The sequence below is a fragment of the Piliocolobus tephrosceles genome, chromosome 1, assembly GCF_002776525.5.
Source record: "Piliocolobus tephrosceles isolate RC106 chromosome 1, ASM277652v3, whole genome shotgun sequence".
Lineage (NCBI taxonomy): Eukaryota > Metazoa > Chordata > Mammalia > Primates > Cercopithecidae > Piliocolobus > Piliocolobus tephrosceles.
This window is the reverse complement of record NC_045434.1, coordinates 162,033,698-162,041,703: the sequence shown is the minus strand read 5'-3', so window position 1 is coordinate 162,041,703 and position 8,006 is coordinate 162,033,698.

The window sequence follows — 8,006 nt, the reverse complement described above, 5'->3', positions numbered from 1 at the left end:
CTATTTTATCTGACTTCTTCTGACACTGCTCTGTCAGGGGCAAAAAGATACTACTTCACCATTGCCAGGTGGAGGAGAAATATGAGTTCTCCACTCAGCCCTCCTTAATGCCAAGGTGGGGTTAGTGGGTGTGGGTGGGAATTTTGGCTCCCCACTGAGACTTCACTGATTCCACGATGCATATGAGGGAGAGAAGTGTCATATTACTTCCCCCTGTGGTCACCATTAACACTGAGTGTGTGGGGGGGGGTGTGTGTGTGTGTCTATGTGTGGTCATGTTTGTTACCTCCGGGAGGTGATAAAAATCCTGACTTTCCACTAGTCATTCTCTGATACACCCCAGTATGTATGAGTAGGGGTACCTGGTTACTGACAAATGGAGTTTAAGTCCAGGCTTTCCAGATTATATCCACTAAAACTGCAGGATGGGGACAGCCCTTTTCTGCCCAGCAGGATGAAAGTACCAACTCCTTACTCAGACTTCTCTGACACCAACCCAGTGGAGAGATTGGGTCCGCTCTTTGCATCCTGTTAAGAATGAAAATCTAGGTTCCCTACTTGGCCTTTGTTTGTGTGGGTAAAGGTGGTCACACGATTTTCTCCAGTGTTTGAATAAGTAGTGCAATTAGTGTCTAAGAGTTTTCTGTCTCACTGAGCTGCCCCTTTTCTAGTCCCTATCTGTAGAAAGAAAGCTTTTGCTGAAGATACTTTGTCTGCATCCATTGGCATTTGTAGCTTTCTAGCTTCTTCAGTTTCCAGTGTGGAATATGTGATGCTGAAAAAAAAAAAACTCAAGGAACTCACCATTGTGCCATTTCTTGGATCCCGAGGTCCCTAGCCAGTCTGTCTTCTTCTCTTCAGCTTTCAGTTTTCTTATGTTTGCTTTATAGATTATGTCCAGGGGTTTTAGTTGTACTTCATCTAATTTTCCTTCATTTCTCCCCTCTATTCACATGCAATTTAATACAAAATATAAAAAATATATCTAACATAATGTAAGCATGTATATAGAAAACCCTCAATAATCTGCAAAAAGTTACTAGAACTAATAAATGAATTTAGTATGGTTATAAGATACAAGGTCAATATACACAATTAATTATATTTCTATATCCTGACAACAAACAATTACAAAATAAAAATTTTAAATTCAGTTTACAAATGGCATACAAAAATATTAAATACTTGGAAATAAACTTCACAAAATATAACAAAATATGTATACTATATAAGACATGCACACTGAAGTTATAAAACATAAATTAGAGAAAATAAAAAAGAAATAACACACAGATATATTCCATGTTCCTAGACTGAAAAAAAATAATGTTATTAAGATCTCAACTCTCATCAACTTATTACTCAGCTACAATTCAATATTAATCAAACCCCAGAATGTTTTTGGTAGAAATTGACAAAATAATTTTAAAATATATTTGGAAATGTCTACAACCCAGAATAGCCATAACCATTTTTGAAGAGTTTTTGCAAGAATTACACTACCTAATTTCAAGACTTACTACCAGAAAGCTACAATAATCAAGACACTATCATGTTGTCAAATAAATAGATATATGAATCAATGGAATAGAAAATAGAGTCCAGAAACAGACTTATACAAATACACAAACATATATATACACACACACAGACATATATGACCAACTGATGTTAATAAAGACATACGTGATCATTTGATTTTTAAAGCAATTCAATAGGGAAGTGACAATAATTTCAACAAGCAGTGCTGGAACAACTAGCTATCCATATGGAAAAATAATGTGCCATGATCTTTACCTCATACTGTATTTATAAATTAACTCAAAATGAATCATAGACCTAAATGTTAAAGTTAAAGTGATAAACCTCTAAATGAAGACATTTATAAAATCTTTGTGACCATAGGGTAGGCAAAATCCCGAAAAGTACAATTTATACTCTCCTGGGTACAAGATGGGAAGGGGTATTACACTTGTGTGTGTGTCTGACAGCTATCACTAACTGTAGGCTGAACCAATTCAAATTGGAACCTTTGATTAATAAACTGACCAATCAATTACCTGCAGTACTTAAAATAAGTATCATCATTTTGGTGAAGGCTTAGGTCTAATTTAAGGACTGATCATCAGAGAAACCAAGAAAATAAAAATATAATTTAACTATTAACTCCAAGAAAAAGTTTTGATTTGTGCAACATAGAAAAAGTAATTTTAATTTTATACATGGTTCAGATATGAATAATAATTGTATGGTCACGTAAAATTGGCTGTTTACTTAAAACTGTTCAAAACTATGCATCATAGGAGAATGCAAATAGAATAAATGTAGGATAGGTGGGACAGGTTGTAAAACAGCTAAAATGTTATCTTCAGTAGTAAAGTAAAAATATAATGTCTAAAATGAAAAAAATGATGAAAAAGCAATATAAGCATGTTATTAGAAGTAAGAAGCTAAATATAAAATAGAGAATAAAACTGCAAAATAAATTAAAATTTAGGTAAGGAGTTAATCTGGGGAATAAATTGAGGATAAAAGTAGCCTGAGGGTGGTATTGAAGACCAAAGGGATATGAAGCATGAGCTTCTGCTTTAAAATATTCATTCAAAATATGTACCTTTAGATGCAATAAATAGGTCTTCTTTGATAAAAATGAATATTGCATTTAGAAAAATGGAAAGAAAATATGGTAGAGAGGGAGGAAGGAAGAGAGAAAAGACAGAGCACTACAGTAAGTTGCCTTACTGTACAGATAATGACTGTAACCTTGCAGGATAAATGAACTAAAACTAGCTAAATGTTCTGCAAGTGAATATGTATTGCTTGAGATAAAAATTGCCCTGACAGCATCTTAAACTTGTAAAATAATCTCAAATGATTTAGGCAAAAATGAAGATGCTTGTTACCTGATTTCATATATCATTATTGATAATCAAGATGAGAGTGTAAGATGCACAGACAGAAAGGAATTATCATTGCTAACACTTACTTGGCACTTACTATATGCCATGTAATTGTTTTAAATACATATTTTTAAGAGCTAAATCATCACTCAAGTTTATGATAGTAACTATTATTATCACCATTTTACAGGTGAGGAAAATTGTTCAAAGTCACAACTATTAAGAGACAGAGTTAGGATTCAATGCCAGGAGTCTGATATTCCATGAAGACCAAGTGGAACAAAGCCATATTTCTGATGTCAGTTATTATTTTGCCTAATACATTATAATATAGGTCATTATATAAATTGACGTGTGAAATACTAAAAGTAAACTTTTGATTATATATTCAAGTTTATATATTCGGATAAGTAAAAAAGATATTTTGGTTGATGGAGGGTAGTGAATATTATTATTGGGAAAATCAGAGGTAAGTTTTATTTGGTTATGCTATATTTTATATCCTATCTGTTAATTTAGGAAACTTTTCCTGACCAACAGCACAAGTTACATGTTTTATATTATATGCCTTCATAGCATTCCATATTTTTCCTTTACAACAGCTTGCTATAATTCAGATTTTAAATTTACATCATAAATGTCCGTATAATTTCTTAAATAATAGGTTTCACAATGATGGGTGCCTTATCTTTTTTCACTGGTATGCTCCCTGGTATCCATCACAGTGGTGTCACATGACATATGCTGAATATTTGCTAAATAAATGAATAAAAAATACCCCTTACATGAATGCAATGACATATTCCTCAATTCTCTATGAGATTTAAATTATTTTCCTTTTTGCTGTTATAAACAATGCCTAAAGGAATAGCCTTATACATATATTTTTTACATTTATCTGATTGTTTCGTTATATGGATATCTAAATATGTAATTCATGGATAAAATTGTGTGCACTTCACCAGACTGCCCTTTATATTTACTATAAATTCATACTTCCTTTTATCGTGTATGCATTGGTTAAGGCAATGTAAGGTGCTTAAACTTTTAAGCCCAAATCTCAGTGGCCTAAGAAAAGAGAAATTTATTTCTTAATCATATAAACTTCATTTGGTGGTGAATTACATAGTGGGACTCATGCAGTCAGCGAGAGACCCAAGTGGATGGAGCCTGGCAACTTCCATATATGGTATCAAAGTCTCCCCGAATTTCTAAATCCAGTCAACAGGGAAGGAAAAAAGTGGATGTATATGTATGTGTGCAATATGGTCTGGCTGTGTCCCCGCCCAAATCTCATCTTGAATTGTAGTTCCCGTATCCCCACGTGTCATGGGAGGGACCCGGTGGGAGGTAATTTAATCATGAGGGTGGTTACCCTCATGCTGTTCTCATGATAGTGAGTTATCACAAGATCGGATGGTTTTATAAAGGGCTTTTTCCCCTTATAAAGTCCTCAGCACTTCTCCTTACTGCTGCATGTAAAGAAGGACGTGTTTGCTTCCCTTTCCATCATGATTGTAAGTTTCCTGAGGCTTCCCCAGACATGCTGAACTGTGAGTCAATTGAACCACTTTCCTTTATAAATTACCCAGTCAGGTATGTCTTTATTAGCAGCGTGGAAATGGACTAATACAATCTGTGAGTGATGGGGTGGGTGGAGGGTAGGGAATCACTTCTGCTATGTGTCATTATCCAAAACACCCATGTGCAAATAGAGAAACAAGGCCCTGCTGTTGACTTAGAAGAAAAGGATCACCTACAGTAAAAAGCTGGTTGCTATCTACCAGTGTATAACAGAGCCTGTTCTGTACCTTGCCAAAACAGAATTGAATCACACCTTATAACCTTTGCTAATCTGAGAGGATAAAAGATTACCTGTCTTACTTCAATTTACAGTTTTAAAAATCTCTAGTAAGATTAAACATCTATCTATCTATCTCTCTCTATATATTTCTTTGTATATCATATTCAGTAATTACCTGCTAATGTCTTTTTTTACCACATTTCTATTAGGCAGCCTTTATTCTTAACCTCTTAATATGTGCCTCATGCATTTTTTTGGATTCAAATTTAAATTAGTCTGATTCTAAAGCCTGTTTCTTTTAGTGCCATTATAACTCAATAGAAATGGAATACTTATTTCCAAGGCCTGTATCCTTGAGTATTGTTGGCTGAAAGCATAAATTCTAGAAACAATATAAAATTGTAGATCTCAAAAAAAACTGAGTGATCCATACATTTAGCTGCAAACCAAAGTCTTCAGAGTGCCAGGAGTCAAGGCAAAAGAACTCAGATTAATCAACAAGTTCAAAGAGAAATTAAAATTAGGTATGAAAATAAGTGGAGAGTTCAAAGCCAGGGATGGTAATCGCAGAGGAATGAGTTTGGAGGAGAAATGAACTGGGTCCTGAACTATAATAACAAGTGGGGCTGACATGGCTTTTTGTGTTTTATTGGCAGTATAAGATTTAATTTATGAATTTGATTATGTACATGTTTTAAAATTATGTATTATATAAAATAATAGTATGATTTAAATGTATGGCTTTTTCCATGCTTACATTTTGTGAAATAATTTTATTAGAACTCTTTACATGCATATTTGACTTAAATGTCTTTATAGAGCCATTTTTTCTCTTTTCCTAATTTTTCTTTAAATAATTGATTCTTCAACACCCGCCCCCCCCGGCTCCCAGCAGCATTTTTATGTCAATTCTGGTTTAGAAGTTTTGCATACTATTTCTACAATTTTAGTGGTTCCCTCTATACAGGTATATTTAAAATTCTAAAACTAATCTGTCTTTCCCTTTTCTATGTATCAGTTAAGTTTATGCTTGGGTGCATATGAGAGAAAACCAAACTAGCAGCAGTTTAAACACAAGGGTTTATCTCTGTATTAGTCCATTTTCACACAGCTATATCAAGAAATACCTGAGACTAGGGAATTTATAAAGGAAAGAAGTTTAATTGACTCACAGTTCCACATGGCTCAGGGAGGCCTCGGGAAACTTACAATCATGGCAGAAGGTAAAGGAGAAGCAAGGACCTTCTTCCCAGGAGAGAGAAGAGTGAGAGCAAAGGAGAAGAGCCCCTTATAAAACCATCAGATCTTGTGGGAACTCACTCACTAACACAAGAGCAGCGTGGACGGAACCGCCCCCATGAACCAGTCACCTCCCAGCAGATCTCTCCCTAGACACATGAGGATTATGGAGATTACAATTCAAGTTGAGATTTGGGTGCAGATACAAAGCCTAACCATATCAATCTATCTCATAATTTCAGAAATGGTCCTTATAGAGCTGATGTGGAAGATTCATGGTTACTGAGTACCCAGACTATTTTTTTTTTTATTCTGTCTCCTCTTCCTAGGGTATAATTTCCACCTTTAAGATCAGTTTATCATCCAATATGGCTGCTGCGACTCAAGCTGTTAACCAACATTCTATGAATAAAGGGGAGGAGGTGAAGGCAAAAAAAGTGTTTTTCCATACAGCTGAATCATATCCCCTTAAGAAACCTTTATGAATATTTCACATAAAATATTCATTTCTCATTGACAAGGTATTAATTTATAAGTTCACCCAGCTATAGGAGGCCAGTAGGAAATATGAAACTTTAGTGATGTTGCCAATCTCAACATACTTAATTTAACTAATAAAAATGGAAAAATGGATATGAAGTAAGCAACCAGGAGTCTTTATAGCTGTATCTTCCCAAACAAGACAAGGAACTTAAGGTCATCTTCTATTTAAATTCCCCTCTCCTGTTTCATGTATTATGACTTGTATTTTATTTATTTATTTATTTACCTATTTATTTATTTATTGAGATGGAGTTTCACTCTTTTTGCCTAGGCTGGAGTGCAGTGGTGCAATCTCGGCTCACTGCAACCTCCGCCTCCTGGGTTCAAGCGATTCTCCTGCCTCAGCTTCCTGAGTAGCTAGGATTACAAGAGCCCAACACCATGCCCAGCTATTTTTTGTATTTTTTGGTAGAGGTGGGGTTTCACCATGTTGGCCAGGATGATCTTGAACTCCTGACCTCAGGTGATCTGCCTGCCTCAGCCTCCCGAAATACTGGGATTACAGGCATGTAATTTTCTTGTCTTTTCCCATTCTCTTTATTCTCCTTTTCTGGAATTCCTAAATAACTCATTTATGTTGCAGCTTCCTTTTCTTACCTCCATGTTTCTTAATATGTCCTTCGTATTTTGTGTATTTTCTTCTATTTTTGATACTTTCTCAGATCTATTTTCAGATTGACCAATTCAACTGTCTATATAGTTCAACTAATTTTTAATTTCAATTACTTTAATTTTTATTTTTAGAATTTTAATTTTGCTTTTCTAACCTACTTGTGCTTTTGTTTTATTGACTTATTCTTGTCTGTGGGACTTGCCTCGTTCTTTTTTCAGATAACATTTTTAATTGTCCGATAGTTTTAAGCTTACAGAAAAATTGTAAAGATAGTACAAAGAGGTCCTCTATATACCTAAGCCAGTTTCCTCTGTTGATCACATCTTTCCTTCTTACTATATTTGCACATAATTGAAGTATTTACTTCAAGGTCCCTTTCAATGTATTTTATTATTTCCAGATACCTGGGTTAGAGTTCTTTCCACACGTTTGATGTGCTAATTCTCACTTATGGCAGTATGTTTCCTCATATTCTTTGCCATTTTTATAAACCATAAACTATTTTTCACTGAGAATTTTCTTGCTAGTTTTCACAATTGTGCTTTGGGTTATGGAAATATAATTATGGATGGATTTTTACTTAATTCTGCCTGGTGTAATAGGTTTTCTAGGTTTTATATGTTTCTCCAGTGATTTATCAGATGGGATTTTATCTAGTATGAATAGTACAAATTTAGACTTTTCATCCACACACTGCATAGGTTTGGGATTCTGAAATTTAATAGGTGATTCTTTTTTCATTCACAGGTAAAAGCAGGTGGTACGTTTCCAGATATCTGAACAGATAAGTGGAATTTTTCCAGATATAAACACTCACAGGGGACAATTCATTACTAGCATATAGCAGAAAGTCAGTCTCAGCTTCACATTGTTCATGATAGCCTCTAAGTTTATGAAGATATTGAAA